Genomic DNA, 16,616 nt, shown 5'->3' on the forward strand with positions numbered 1-16,616 from the left:
AGTTGCAGATTTCAACCTCTCACCCTAAATTAATGTGAGGATACTGGGTAGTACTCCCTGGATTCATGGCTGGATTTGGGCTATATGCATACTAGTCTATGTGATTTGGCTACTAACTTCTGTGCTTCTTAGGGCATGGCAGAACTGGCAAGAGATGGGGCAAAGAAGTGAGGCTGGTGGAGTATGACTAAATTTTCTTGTGAGGCCTGAGGGACTGGGGAGGCAGACCTCTTGCCTCCCATCAGACTACAGAGTGGAACAGCTGTTTGACACCTGGGTTCCAAGCCTGAACAAGTGGTTTCACTTCTTTCGATCTTAAATCAACGAGGTAGAGGTACTAACAACTATCTCCCAGAAGATACATGAGGGTAAGTTATATGATAAGTAAATATGAGGGTCCTCTCATTTGCTTCTTCATTTGTTTAACAAATATGTGTTGATTACCTGCAGGTCCTGGGAAGGAACTTGGGCTACAGTCCTGAAAAGAATTGACCACATGTTGAACTTTCTATTACAGAAAACATAATAAGCAAATAAATAAATGTGATTGAATAATATCTCCTTAGTAAGGTGATATCTGAGATGAGACCTAAATGATGAGAAAGAGATAGCTTTGAAAAGATCACAGCGAACAGATTCCAGTCTTAGAGAGTAGGATGAGCAAACACTGGGGAGAAATCTTGGCTTCCCAGAACAGAAAGAAGGCTTGAGGGCACCAGAGTGACCCAGGGGAATCTTGGTAACAGGTAGGACTGTAGAGGCAGGAAGGCACCCATGGGATGAGGGAAATGTATGTAGATTTTATTTGAAATGTGATGGGAAACCACTGGACTCTTTTAAGCATTGGAGAAAGATGATTGGTTTTATCTGTTTAAAAGGTCCCTTTGGTTGCTTTGGGAACAATTGGAAAGACCAGCAATTGACATGGGGTGACTATCACAGTGGTCCAAACACTAGAGCTGAATGAACTTCTTGGGTCATGTGTTTTTGTTAAACAGCTCATCTTATTTAAAATCTTTTCTTCCATCCACCTGCCTCACTATCCAATTTTCTCTCACCACATTCATTACCTGGTACTGCCTGAGAACTTGGATATTCTGAGCAATATAATGTGATGAAATGGAGGAATAGAGAGAATGAAAGAAAGGATGAATGGATGATTATAATGGCCCACATAAATCCCCAATGCCCAGTAGAGATTCCAACACAAAATATTGTCTTCAACATTGAATGAATGAAGGGAGGAATGAGTTGGTAAATAAAAATTTATTCTCAGAATGAGCAATCTTGGATCCTGTTGATGTTGTAATAAAGGAGTTAATACCTTTGGGTTAGAAGCAATTACAGAACAGGACTTAGGAATAATTTTTAAATAAAATGGGTTCTGCTTGAAAAAATAGGTTTGATGTTTTGAGTAAGAGACTCAGTGGAAACGTTTCAAAGTAATTTTAGAAAGTCATTTTGTGTGGACATTGAACGTATACCTGTTGTTAATGATATGACAACTATGAAGGAGTTGAGTTACCTGTAAATAATTTCTGGATACACCAAAGAACTTGGCAACCACCTTCCTAAGTTTCACCCATCTCAATAAGTTGCACCATCTTGCAGTCACTTATCCAAGCCAGAAACCTAGAAGTTATTCCAGACTCCTCTTTCTCCCTCGCTACATCTTTGAATTTTCAAGCCCCCTCTATTGTACCCCTTAAACATCTTCTGATCCACTTAATTCTCACCATGCTTCCCTGCAGGGCATACTGGGAGTTAAAGACATAGGCTGAGCCGCACAAGGAGCGGACAGGTCCAGGACACTGTGGGTGTCAAGATGAGAGCTGGAGTGGACCGAAGATGCGTCCCCCCAGGGGTAGGTTCCCTTTGTAGCCACTCATTTCCCCAGGGGAAGAATTACAGGGTGCCCCGTCTGCCTCCACGGCCTTCTATCACGGTACCTCTTCTGGTCGCAAGGGATGCTGGGAGTAAAAGCCGTTGGCGGAGTGAGGGGACAGGGACAGGGTGCTGTGGGTGTCAAAGTGACAGCTGGCATAGACTGAAGTTGCCCTCTTCCCCCGCTCTTTGTAGTCAGTCATTTCCCGGGGGGAAGAATTCCAGAGAGTGCCCTGTCCACCTCCACGGCGGTACACCAGGGTACTCCTTCTGGTCGCAGGGGATGCTGGGAGTAAAAGCCGTTGGTGGTGTGAGGGGACAGGACAGGGACAGGGTGCTGTGGGTGTCAAGGTGAGCACTGAGGGTGGACTGAGGAGTCCCCACAACAGTGGGAGGGTTGTCAAATCATCCAAGTGACCTCTATGGTCAGCCCTGCACTTTGGAATGAAAGGTAATATTCTGGGACAAACCCTTAGGCCGCAAGGGACCCTGGGAGTTCCAGCCTGTTGCCTAGATGTTGGAGGTGAGGATGGGGGAGAATTGCAGTGACTCCTTTTGCCTCTCAGGACCCTGGGAGATATTCCAGCATCTGCTAGGAATCAAGGTGAGGAACTTTGGTGACAGGGACTGAATGCCATACCTCCCAAAGGAAGGGACCTCAGAGAGCCTGGCTTCCCTTGTAATCTACCCCATTCAGGGTCACTGGAAGTAACTCTGGCTCATTTCTGCCTCCTGGTTTGTCTGAGAGGTTTTATATGTGTAGGGACCTTGGTCCAAGAGGTGATAACATGTCAGCAGAGGGAGGAATCCAGGACCTGCCAGACCCAAGGTATGGACTCTTCATGAGGACTGAAAGTATCCCCATCTCTGACCCAATGGATACCACATAGTATGCCTGGCCACTATACTCAGCCTGAGGAGGCCCTAAGTGGCAAGATCTTCTGCCATGGGCGCAAATATTGGAGGTATTCAGGGAGATGGGGTCTTGGTCTAAAGATGTCAGTTCATTTCAGATGGGGTGGTAGTGAGGAAGGGCAGGTGTGGGCATGAGTAAGGACTTGGGTAATCTCCCAGCCCATGATACATTGGACCCAGGTCCAGCCACCAGCCCTGGAGAACCTACACAAGGGCAGTGGGAAACTGTTCACTTCTCTGGGAAGTACCAGGGCTCTTGGGGAAGAGAGGAACCTGATGTGACAGGGTAACTTCATCTTAGCACAGGGATCACTATCTGGTCATCAGACACAGGTGTCCCAGTTTACCCAAGAGTAAAGTGAGGACCCTAGGGGAAGATCAAGGGTCCCAGAATACAGTAGATGCCCCTCAGAAATCTTCCCGTTACCTGCTGTCAGCACAGGAAGCCCAGGCAGGGTTGTAAAGGTTCCTTTATTTTCTGTGTGTCATTGATTTCAGAGAAGTGAAGGCCTCAGTAAGAGGGGATTGGGCTCAGGAAAGCAGAAGGAGGATCTCAGGCATAGCCAGGAGTCAGGTAAGGACAGAGGGAATTTCTTCAGTGGAACACAAGGACCCCGATCCTCACCTGCCCTTTCTTCTCAGCCATGGGACAACCCAGTTCCATTGGCTTTACCTTTCCCTCACTTCCTTTCTGGGTGTCTCACGTAGACAGGGTGTGTTTTAGGATTTGTTAAGGTTTAAGGAAGGTGCCTTAGATCATTAGAGAGCATCTCATACCTAAGGTGAGGACTGAGCCAGATCCTCCATGGCCAGGACACATGGAACCATTGAGTTTGGCCAGCTCTTGCTTCACCTTTGAGAAGGTGTGGCCATATGTGAGGCCCCTCACTGCCTTGTGTTCCTTCACAGGGAGGTGGGCACTTCTTCAGAGTGTCCTTCAGGCCAGCACATGGGTGGTATCCAGGTCCTGCCAGGGGAAAGGTAAGGGCCCAGAGTAAGCAGAGCGGACCATCTACCTCAGAACAGTGGGGACCTCACAGAAGGCAGCCCAGCCCTCCTATCAGGGCTGGTGGATCAGGTTGTGCTTGGAGTCTGCAACCTGTGGGGCCCCTCAGTGCCTCTTACAAGAACTTCTGGAACCAGGTCGTGAAGGTTTTGTATGAGGCAGTGTCCTCAGGTCCTGGAGCAGAGGAGGCCCAGGCAGTATTTGGAGTCATGGTGTGGTGCACTCTGGGAATGTGTATCAAGGACCCCACACTAACAGGACAGAGGGAGTCCCACAGAGCTCAGGCCCCAGAAGCCCTACTATTAACCCTGGGCCTTGTGCTCTGTGGGCTTGCTGTACCCACAGAAGTTGCCTCACTTCCTGCCTCAGGTTTTCAGGAAATAGGCCTACCAGGAGAGGAACTTGAATAGCCCTAGAGCATTGCCCAAAGAGAAGACCTGTAGTGGGCCTTTGTGAGGGGTTCCAAGGGTTCAGTTCTCAGCTAAGGCCCTGACACATACCCTCTCTCCCCAGGCTGGTAAGTCTCCAACACCAAGCTCCTGTCCATCCTTTTGCCTGATATTCCCAAGGAAAGTCATGATGTCTCAAAATTAGAAACACCAACAAAAGCATCGCAAGGCCTAAAGCGTGGCACTAGTCTGGTTGATGTACCAGTCCCCATAGTTGTGCAGGAAGCCACCTCTTTCTTTCTTTCCGATTGTCCATCCTCTTCCTTTTCCTCTAATTCCTGTTATTCTCAGATCCTGGGTACCATGAAGGATGTTTGTGCTACCAGAATGCTGGGTTCCTTCCATTGTTCTCAGAGAAACTGTTCCTTCCTATCTACCATGGCCTCTAGCCCATAGAGCCAATTCCATGAGGGCTTCAGCAACCAGGAAAATGAGGGTCTTAGAAACTCCCAGGCCTTGCCAGGCACTGAGTCTTTGAATAGTGATGTCATAGATGACACCTTATCTTACCCCTCAAGTATCAAATGACAGAGCCTGTGACCAATGCAGAAATGCTGAATAGTGTCATCAGAGATAACCAGGAGCACTTCCCCATGATCTTCAGCAAAGCCTCTGAGTGCATGCAGCTGGTCTTTGGCATTGACATAGAAGTAGACCCCTCTAGTCATTCCTATATTCTTGTCATTGCCCTGGGTCTTATCTATGATGGAATGCTAAGTGATGAACAGAGCATGCCCAAAACTGGTCTCCTGATAAATATTCTGATTGTGATCTTTCTGGATGGCAGCTGCACCCCTGAGAAGGTTGTCTGGGAAGTGCTGAGTGTGATGGGTATGCATGCTGGGAGGGAACACTTTATCTATGGGGAACCTAGAAAACTCATCTCTGAAGATTTGGTGGAGGAACAGTACCTGGAGTATCGCCAGGTGCCCAGCAGTGATCCTGTTTGGTATGAGTTCCTGTGGGGTCCAAGGGCTCATGCTGAAACTAGCAAGGTGAAAGTCCTATAGTTTTGGACCAAGGTCAATGATACTCCTCCCAATGCCTTTTCTATCTGGTATGAGGAGGCTTTTTAAGAGATGAAGAGGAAGCCTACAGCAAAGTTGCATCCAGGGTTAGTGGAGTGGTCAGGGCCAAGGCATATTCCAAGGTCACATTCAGTATCTTATCTTGTCCCAAATGAAGTCTGAGGCAGATACTTTACTCTGTGTTTGAAGATAGCAGTCACTTTTTTAAGTAGTGCAAAGGCAGAATGGGGCTTGAGTGAATTTAGTATATAACATGTGGCTTTCCTAGTCTGTATTGGTGAATTGGAGATTTTCTTTCATTTTGGTGTTTTTTCAAATGTTGTTTCTTTTAATAGAAGGTTTAATTAACTTCAAAGTTCTAAGTTTCTGAATGACACATTGCTCACAAACATGTTGCTGTTTATATAGTTTAAGAGTCTTGCTGTTTTGTAAAATAAATCAGAAACTTTTCCATCTTATTTTGTGCTCTGGAACAAGATAACATGGCATTAGAATAAAAACTTCCTTGGAAATGTGAGAGAATTCAGCACTAAAATAGATTGAGGTAAAGGAAAGACAAACATGTAAAAGATCATTTTACCTGTCCTTACCTTTTATAGCCTTTTGTTTTATTTCTATAAAATTAAAAAGATATATTCTTGTATATGCTTGGCTCATTAAAAATTGTTGGAGAAATTTAAACTTACTAAGACTCCCTGCTCACTGCCTCTTACCCCGTTTTTCAGTGAACATCTGCTTTTTGGAAGTCCCTGTGTTAGTGGTAGAGATATAGGATAAGCCAGATCCAACCTAACCTGTGGAATGGTAAAGTCTAGGAACAGCAAACATATCAGGAAGATGGTAAGATGTACTTTGAGATTTAAAGAACATTTGGCAGTAGGTGAGTAGGTTGTGCTCCAGGGCAGAGCAACCAAGTCTCAATGTCCAATGTCAAGCCAAGGAGTTTGCTGCCATCTCTGGGAGTGATATTAATGAGGCTTTCTGGTGGCCAGGGCCAGAACCTCAGATGGTGTGTCTTAGGGTTGGAAGACTAAAAAGTTGCTCTGAGCAGTTCTTTTCACTTCATGAATAAAGCAGAGAGTTAGTGTCAAGTATGGGAAGTATCCTGAGCCCTTGTCCCAGTGCACTTAAATAGCACAAGAACTAGGTGATTTATATCCTATATACAAGGATTTCCAGGGAAACTTCAGTGACATTTCTTTAAAGAGGTGCCGAGAAGCCTCTATACTGATGTTTTCTTGGTCTGGGAGAGCCAGAGTGGACTCCGTTTGAACATTTAATTAGTTACCTGAAATACAACTTAGACAACTCTAAGCAAAGAATAGATTTTCATTGGAGGTGAAAAGAATTGCAATAGTGGCTTAGATGGAAATGTAACTGGAAGGGAGGGAAGGAGCTGGTTCTTGAGTTAAATTAGCAAGGATGGTGGAATGTGATGGACATCATTATCCAAAGTACATGTATGAAGACATGAATTGGGTGTCAACATACTTTATATACAGAGATAAGAAAAATTGTGGTATATATGTGTAATAAGAATTGTATGCAAAAAACACTTAGTACATGTAAAAAGACATGAATTGGCGTGAACATACTTTATATACAAACATATGAAAAATTGTGCTCTATACGTGTAATAAGAATTGTAATGCATTCCACTGTAGTGTATTTAAAATAAATAAATAAATAAATTCTAGGACCTTTGAACTGCATCCAGTAGTAGAGACTCCTCCACACCTAGATCTTGTAATATGTCCTCCAACGAGGGAATATTTACTAAATAAAATTTCCTTTTTTGGCCGATTAGTGTTCCATGTGCCATTGAGTCGTATTCTCCAACGGATCCTCTAGAGCAATGCCAATGGAAACAACATTCCACAATTTTAGAGGCTACTACAAGAAATACTACAAGAAGTAACAGCCTCATGCCTCTCACTACAGTGCCAGTACAGATCAGGCACCATGCCAGGTGTTTTACATGCAGTCTACGCATCCCAACAATCTGACCAAACAGGCCTTGTCAGCCCCACTTCATAGAGGAAGAGCCCAAGGCTCATAAGGTTGGGAACTTCCCAGTATCATTGGCTAGTAAATGACAGGGCCGAGGTGAGACCCCTTGTCCCAGCCCAAGGACAACCTTCTTACTTGGAATCCATTTCTCAGCATTGTATAATGTCTCTCTAGTGACAAAAAGAAGAAGCTGGGGGTAGGCCAACATATCAAAAGCAGTCCTAAAGTAGGTGACAGGATCAAACATAATTGGGTATTGTCTTAGGTTGGTTCCTTGAGAATGGACTGCCTTGTTTCCAGCATTATGTCCAGTCCCAGGATCCTTTCTCACTATAGAACCCTTCCCTTGGTCATCCCCCATGTACCTGCCTTTTAAATTCTGGAATCTGGTCCACTGCCCAGCCCTTCCCTGCTGCCTTCTCTGGTGACTGTGTGGAATTGCCTGTCCTCAAGGTGATTGAGAACATTCCTACCCCCTAAAGTCATCTGGCTCTCCCATCCTTTACCCTATGATATGAACAGACCCTTTGAAATAAAAGACAGGGACTTTTAGACACATAGTTACCAATCCAGTTGACTTCAACACACCCACCAAATGTTTTCCAGTGGATTGTGAGTAAAGTAGCATTTTGGCATATTCTTGGTACTTGGGATATAACCCTGAAGTTACGTGGTTTTTAAAACCACCTTGATATTTTAAATCAGATTTTAAATGGGTATGTTTTGTGTCACTCACCTCTGAACACATACACAAGTGAATGGCTAAACACCAAAGCTTTCCTCATGAGTATTAGATGAAGAAATGCTTTGAAAATCACTGTGGAGAAAACATCTATTGAGGTTGACTTCATAAATGCCTGGAGTCCCCCAGGAGGTATAAAACAGTCCAAGAAACACATGCTAGCTCTGACAATAAAAGAATATTTAACCATCCTTCAGTTGCTGCCTGCCTGGAACTTGCTTCACAGGAAAATGCTGGCTTCAGTGTGACTAATGCACCTGTCCAGGTGTTCAGGCAAGAATGGCCATGTGGAGGGTGGCAGAGGCTCAGTGGTTAAGATTTTACCCTGAATCAAATGAAAGGGGTAACCCTCAGCCTACTGAGAGGATGGTATTGCAGAGGCAAGTGCAGAAATGTGCTGTGAGGGTGAAGAAGGGGAACCCTATCTGGTAGCTTTGACATGATCCTCTTCAGTTCCATAGGATACTGTTGGACTGAAATCATCAGCCACAGCAGGCACCTAAAACTTCAAGGCAAATCTGGTCTTCTCAGAAACTGCTCCAAAAAATGAGTGTGGTAGCCTAACAAGGACAGTGTTTGCTCCTGGTTGAGCTCCAACTCTCTAACAGATTTGGGGAGAGAGTTCAAGTTCCCAGCCGTATCTTCTCTCCTTCCTGGGCATGGGGCAACACTCCTGTCCACCTGCTCATAGATAAGAAGGGACACATGACATTTCCTTGCCATTGAGACAAGAGTGACAGTGTCATTTGGTCACATCCTGGCATTTGAGAGCCAGTATACATTTCCATGTTTTATTCCTCCTTTCAATAACAAAACATAGGATGGAAGCATTCTGGATCTCTGGGTCACCTGAGAGCAGAGGGCCCCTGCCAAACCACATCGGAATTCATGTGCATTAAACACAAACTTTTACTTTGTTTGGCCATTGAAGTTCTGAGTTTTGTCTGTAATATTAGCTAGAAGTTACTTTAGCTAATACACAGATCTTTAGCTAATACACAGCTGCTATTTTTGCTATTAGGCTTTTTAAACATTTTAGTTGCAAAGGTAGCAGTGCATTCATTCTTGTTGCAAAAAAAATTAAAAGTGTATATATATATATATATATATATATATATATATATATATATCTATCTATCTATCTCAATTCTCTGTTTTCAAACTTCCTCTATAATTTAGGCCCCTCCTTTGGTATCATCCTAGTGAACAATGTGCTATAAAGTATATTTGTCATTTTGCCATACTTGGGTAAAAATGTACATATTTTCTGCAACTTGCCTTAATGAAATGAATGTAAGATCTTCCCATGATAGCACGTGTAAATGTACCTCGATTTTGTAACCACGTTCTAGAATTATGAAGCATCCATGTACCATAATAAGTCAAATGATTCTCCTCCTGATGGATGCATAAATAATTCCTCATTTGTTATGATTATTAATACTATCAACGTTTTTAAACATGAATTCTTGTGCAAATGTAAATATTGCCTGATAAGGAGATAACAGTATAAATAGTGAGTTAATGTGTTAATGGTATGGATAGTTTAAACTTTATATAAATATTACCACAATTTATTTCTAAAATGCCATTATAATCTGCCTTCTTACAAAAATTACACATGATTTTAAATTCTGAAATGTCGACTGAACATTTCCCTTTTGCTTTCAGAAGTAAACATTCTATAAAAATATTCAGGATCCAGGGAAAGAAAGCAGATAGGACACCTTCAATAAGAGAGGGGGTTTGGCAGTATCCAGGGGAGAGCAATGGCAGGCATACATGAGAGAGTTCATATGCAAAACCAATTCAGAGAGGCTCTCAAAACTTTGGATCCTTAGTTCAGCAGAGGGTAAGGGAGCAGATGGAGAGTAGGGGAGTGGAGGAGGGAGTACATGACCAGGTTTTGGGAAACTGTGAGTCATTACCAGCAGCTGAAAGTTGCAGTGACATCTAAGGGGTAAGTCTGTTGGATGAATGTACCAGTAGCACAGACACTCCACCCGCAGGATTCCTCTACTTGTGTCAGGAGGAGCATGGCTGGCCCTCTGTATGATTCTGGGTGAGCAACATCTCTTGACCACGCTAATGGTTTAGAGCACCCTGACCAGAGTCCCAGGACTGGGAGATGTCCTAATGCCTGCTGAGGCCTGGTGTGTTCAATAGAATTCCTCTGATCCCCACAATGTGAAGGAATGGGTTGGTGACTGATGATTGACAGCTGAGCTAAGTAAGAATACCAATGAGTAGCAGAAGATAGTGGTCAGCTACAGAGTGGGGTACTGGAGGAGGAATGCCAGGAACTAATAATGACTTTGGCCTCTGCAGATGAAGGGATGGCTACAGACAGGCATTTAAAATTCATCAAACTGCCCCCTGTGGTTTCTGGAGTCCTTGGCACACAAGAGGGTGGGTGTCCTGTGTCTAGGATTTGTGGCCTATGTTGTACATTGAGATAGAAGTTTGGCCAAAAGTGTGGACACTTGCACAGTGTTTGGAAACCACATGAAGATGGTGCACACTTCCTTGTTCAAATGGCAGGGATGAGTGGTGTATAATGCAGAAAGCATCATGCACCAGCTCCTGTGAAAGGAGGGTTCACAACTCCAAGTTGATATTTGGGCCTAGGAAAGAGATGTCCACAAGTATATTCTCTGTGATAGTTTCCCATGGAAATTTTGAAGGTAAGTGAGTACAATTAACTGAACTATAGATTCCTTCATGGAGGCAGGAAACCTAGAGGGTAGGTAAGCTTCATATCTTGAATGAGCAAATGAAACTTCCTGGTGACTTCCTAATATACTCAAATCTTAATTACAGGAACCTATGAATGTGAACTTACACTGTAAAAAGATTTTGCAAATGTGATTAAGGATAGTAAGATATGGAAAATTTCCTATATTATGTTAGTGAGCCCTACATGTAATCATAAGGGTCCTTAAAAGAGAAAAAAGAGGGACTGGGCTTGTTGCTTAGTGGTAGAATGCTTGCCTAGCATGTGTGAGGCACTGGGTTACACCCTCAGCACCACATAAAAATAAATAAATAAACATTAAAAAATGCTTTAAAAAAGAGAAAAATAAATTTGAAACAGAGGAGAAAAAGAAAAAGGCATCACAACGACAAAAACAAAGATTGGAGTTATGGGGTCACAAGCGCAGGAATTGATGGCTGTTTTAGAAGCTGGCTGGAACCAGTTCTGCTGATTTGGGGAGAGGGGTGCCTTGGATGGAACCCAAGGCCTTGCACATACTAGGCAAGTACTTCACCACTGTGCTGCATCCCCAGTGCCAGTCATACTGATTTTGGCATTATAATATTAATTTGGACTTCTGGCCTCTAGGATTAGAAAAGAATAACTTTGTGTTGTCTTAGAGTGCTGGTGGAGGTGTGGAGAAAAGGTAAAGCTTGCACACTGTTGGTCAGAATATAACTTAATACAGCCATTGTGGAAAACAGTATGAAGGCTCTTAAAAATTTTCAAAATATAATTGCTATATAATACAGCAATTTAACTATTGCATATATGTCCAAAGAAAATGAAAACAGTGTGTCAAAGAGACACCCCTGTGCTCATTGCAGTATTATTCACACAGCCAGGAAATAGAAACAACCCAAGTGTCTTCAACTGATGAATGAATACAGAAAATGTGATATGTGTGTGTGTGTGTGTGTGTGTGTGTGTGTGTGTGTGTATACACACAATGGAATACCATTCACCTGTTAAAGAATGAAATCCAGTCATTTGTGAAAACATGGATGGAATTGGAGAGAATTGATGTTAAGTGAAATAAACCAGACACAGAAAGACAAGAACTGCATGATTTTATTCATGTGGAATCTTAAAAAGTTGATCTCATAGAAGTTGAGGGTAAAATGATAGTTACCAGACACTGGGGACAGTAGAGGGTAGAAAAGGATGGGGGGAAGTTTGCTCAATGGGTACTAAGCTATACGTAGATCGGAGAAATAAGTTCTGGTGTGCTATTGCACAGTAGAGTGACTATAGATAATAATAATGTATATTTCAAAAAGCTAGAAGAAAGGATTTTGAAGCTTTCATCATAAAGAAATAAATGTTTGAGCACATAGATAATGTTTACTCTAATTTGAACATTATACAATATATACATGTATTGAAATGACAGATAGTATACCATAAATTGGTACAATTTTTGTATGTCAGTTAAAGATTTTTACAAACTTATGCTGTTTTAAACCAGGACACTTTTGGCAATTTGTTAGACAACAGGAAATTAATACAATCTACAAAAGAAATGTGGCTTAATTTCCTTTAAGAATGTAAGGTGAAGCAGTTCCTATATGAATTTGGGTCTAGAGCTCCCAATATCCCCTCAAGTCACTCTGTGTTCACACTTTAAATGATGAGTGCTATTTAAATTCCTGGACCTGGGTGCATGCCTGTGTAGGCCCAGTTACTACTCAGGATGCTGAGGCAGGAAGATTGCATAAACCCAGGGGTTTAGGACCAGCCTGGGCAACATAGCAAGACCCTGTCTCAAAAAAAGTGCAGATAAATGTTTGATAGATGTGGGCTCTACTGATAACTGTGCTAGGGCCTCAGCTACAAAAAGGAAAACAAGTACCCATTGGAACTTGGAATACACATGCACATGTAAACCAACAGTATATTCCCATTTTTCTCCTGTTAGCTTTTTATCTATTGTTAGGATACATTTTAACCTATATGTTATGTACTCCACCATATATTATTATTACTTTTTCTTTAAACAGTTGTATTTTAGATACATCTATATACTAAAGAAATCATCTTTATACTTACCCATATCATTGCAATTTCCAGTGCTCTTCATTACTTTGTATAGATCCAGATTTCCATCTAATATGATTTTCTGTCCACCTGGAGGACTTCCTTTAACATTTGCTGTAATACATGTCTCTTGGTACTTAATTCAGAAAATTACTTTATTTCAACTTTTTTCCACTGGGTATATATTTCTGGTTGCTAAATTTATTTTTCTTTCAGTTCTTTAAATATATTGCTCCTCTCTTCTCTGGCTCTCATTTTGGACAGTAAATATTCTGTTGCCTTTATTTTTAATCCTTTATAAGTATTTATTTTCCCTCTGGTTACTTTTAAGGTTTTCTCTTTATTACTGGTTTTAAACAACATATTAGGTGTAATTTTTAATGTTTCTTTTTTCTTGGAATTCTTTTAGCTTTTTGAATGAGGAGGTTTACAGTTTTCATCAAATTTGAATAATTTTCATTCAAGTATTTCTTAAAAAAATGTATCGCCTATATTGTCTCTGTTCCAGGAGTCTCCAATTGCCTCTATATTAGGCTACTTGAAGTTGCTTCATAGCTCACTAATCATTATTCATTAATTTAATTTTTTTTCTTTCTGTGTTACATTCTGGAAAGTTTCTATCACTTTATCTTCAAGTTCACTATTTTTTTCTGTCACAGCTAATTTGTCATTAATGTGCAGTATTGTATTTTTTCCACTTCAAAACTGAAATTTCACATTTGAAAGATTTTGTGTCTTTATAGTTTCCTTGTTCTTATTTATAGGTTTAATTTTCCTTTTTCCTGCATACATGAAATTTAGATTTAATAATTATTTGGTTATTCTTGCCTACTTATAATCTGTCTCATTTGTATGTCAGTGATTTTTTTTTCCAATTGTTTATCCTACTATCCCATTTCTTTGAATGCCTGCTCATTTTGATCCAATGCCAAACATTGTGAATTTTACCTTTTTGAGTGCTGGATATTTTTTAATCTTTATAAATAAATGTTCTTGATATTTGTTCTGGGACATAGTTAAGTTACTTGGAAAAAATGTGATCCTTTTGAGTCTTGCTTTAAGCTTTGTCATGTGAGATCAGAGCAGTGTTTGATCTATGGCCAATATTTCTTCACCACTGAGACAACCCTTTTGAGAACTCTGACCTTATGCCCTATTAATTGTAAGGTTTTGCACTTTACAGGAACTATATCCAGCCCTCTATGAGCTCAGCAGATTTTAGTGTGCACCTTCCTTTTTTCCAATATTTCATATCGCATGCCCCAGCTGTCTAAACATTCCTGGACTCCCAGATCCATGCTCCCAACTCAAGGATAAATCAGGCTCCTCCTCTGAACACAGCGAATTACAACCTCTCTTCAGGTAATAATCTGAATGCAAGTGTAGGACTATCCTCATTTGCTTTCCATCTACCAGAAATCACTGTCCTTTGTTGCCTAATGTCCAGTAAATTGAAAAGTGATGTTTCAAGTATCTTCCCTGTTGTTTTTGTTGTTTAAGGTAACTGTGCAAATTCTGTTCCTATTACTTCACTGTGAAAAGCAGAAATCCTATACTCCAAATTTTTAAAATTTAATTTTTATGCATGCCAGTTGCCCCAGAATTTCAAATTTATTTAAATTAAAACCAGGATTGTCAGTAGAGTAGATCAAGGGGATTAAGGTGATGGAGGAGGGGAAGGAAAAGGAAGGTACTAGGATAGGAGATTTGAGAAAATTATATTATGTACATGTACATGCATGAATATGACATAATGAGTCCAGCTATTATGTATAATTATAATACACTAATAACAAGCAGGATCAAAAGACTGGGATTCCTATATATGTTTATATAGACCTACTTATAGGATATGGCCAAAGAACAACAGTCTTTTCTCTTGCTCTTAGAAATATAATTGATATATTAATTTTCTTATGCTTTCAGCACTTTCCAAAACTTCTAAAACATGCATGAATTTCTTTCATAACTATAAAATATTATATTTTAAAATGCAATTTAGATGAATAAAAATGAACATGTTTTGTTTGGATGGTTTGTTTTCAATACTGAACAATGTGCTTGACTCTATTTAGATTCTGATGTGCTTATCATTTGTGTAACTAGAAAGAAACAAGTACTTTGGAATACAAGTAGTAGGCTTTGTATAGTCACCTAACTTCTTTCAGATTTTTAAAAACAATACTACATAGAAAAGAATGCAATTTCTTTCAGACTTTCAAATACAGTGCTACACAGAAAAGATTCTACCTTATTTTTAAATTTATTTTTACTGGTGCATTATAACTATAAATAACAATGGGATTCATTATGCCATGTTCATATATACACGTAACATAATCTGATCAATCTCATTTCCCAGTACCTTCCCTTTCTTCCCCCCTCCCCCTCCCTATCCACTTGCTCTAGTCTAATGATCTCCCTTCTATTATTATTATCTTAATTAGTACATTATCATTATGTGTGTGTGTGTGTGTGTGTGTGTGTGTGTGTGTAGTTCATTGTGGCATATTATATGAACATTACATAATTTGGTAGATTTTGTTTCCCAGGACTTCCCCATGACCTCCTCTCCTTCTTCCCTCTCAATCCCCTTCTTCCACTCAACTATTGGTCTCCTTTCTATTTTTCTGAGATTCCTATCTCCTTTTTTAAAGTCCTCCTTCTAGAAAAAGTAATAAATATATTTCAAAGAAAAAATATATTCAAACCATAGTCTACATGACGTGACTCTATCCAATATTTATGTAAAGGACTGTATGTAGGCAATCTTAACAGAAAAATTGTATGATTATATTCTTAATTATGTATGCTACTTATGTGTTCTTTATAAGTTTATAATGAATTATTTTTAAATGTGCTCCAGTCACTAATACCATGAATTCCAAGTAATGCATTAAAATGTACTTTTATTTAAACATTCCTCGATTTTCATAAGAATGATCAGCAAGATCCTTCAGGGGTGATTATAAAATCCAGTCTCTTAGGTTAATGCCTGATTATGTTTCACAAAGTCAATACCATGTAAAACCAACTGTAATTTTCTGGACATTGATAGTACAGAAAATAATATTAATAAATTTGATTGTGTTAATATTTTTCTATACAGTCTGTTAATATTTTTTCTATATTATCAGTGTTATGTGCTCACCTCATATTCTTATTGTCTACAGTCACAATTCCTTCATTTTAACATTTTCATTCCCATCCTCTGCCAACAAAGTCATTAATGGTATCTCACATGGTTGTAATTCTGTATTGTCCTTGTTCCTTGGGAATTTTTTATGACCATATTGTTTCTTCCTTTCCTTTTTAAAAGAACTATACATTCTTTTACTTAATATGGGTACTTTATTTTATTTTCTGACCTATAGCCTTTTTTCTTTTCTTTTTCTCTTTTTTTAGCAATTGGGATTGAAACCAAGGCCTCCTACAGGCATGCTAGGCAAGGCTCACCACAAGCTATATAAAAAATCAGCCCCCATAGCCTATTTATTATAACTCACAAATCCCTGAATTTTCCCAAATTATTTTCAGGGAAAAGCATTTTCATAGATTTTCAGATATAAAATCTGTGAGCATAATTTATTTCTTTGTAATGGAATAATCATAATATTTTTGTTTTTCTCCTTCAAAACATGAAATCAAACATCATTTTATATTCAGTTAGCATTTTCAACTTGTAAAATAAAAACTGTGTCTTTCTTTTTTTTACTGTGTTCTCATTTCATTTCCTTCATGTGCATTTGCTGGATACCTAAATGAGTTTCTGGCTATTCCACACGTTTAA

General features: G+C 40.1%; 1 pseudogene; it reads left to right on the plus strand.

Moving 5' to 3' along the window:
* The first annotated feature begins 2,672 nt into the window (after positions 1–2,672).
* Positions 2,673–5,437, plus strand: LOC114107170 (melanoma-associated antigen 10-like; annotated as a pseudogene).
* The last annotated feature ends 11,179 nt before the right edge of the window (positions 5,438–16,616 follow it).

The sequence above is a fragment of the Marmota flaviventris genome, chromosome X (assembly GCF_047511675.1).
Source record: "Marmota flaviventris isolate mMarFla1 chromosome X, mMarFla1.hap1, whole genome shotgun sequence".
In the NCBI taxonomy this organism is placed as follows: Eukaryota; Metazoa; Chordata; class Mammalia; order Rodentia; family Sciuridae; genus Marmota; species Marmota flaviventris.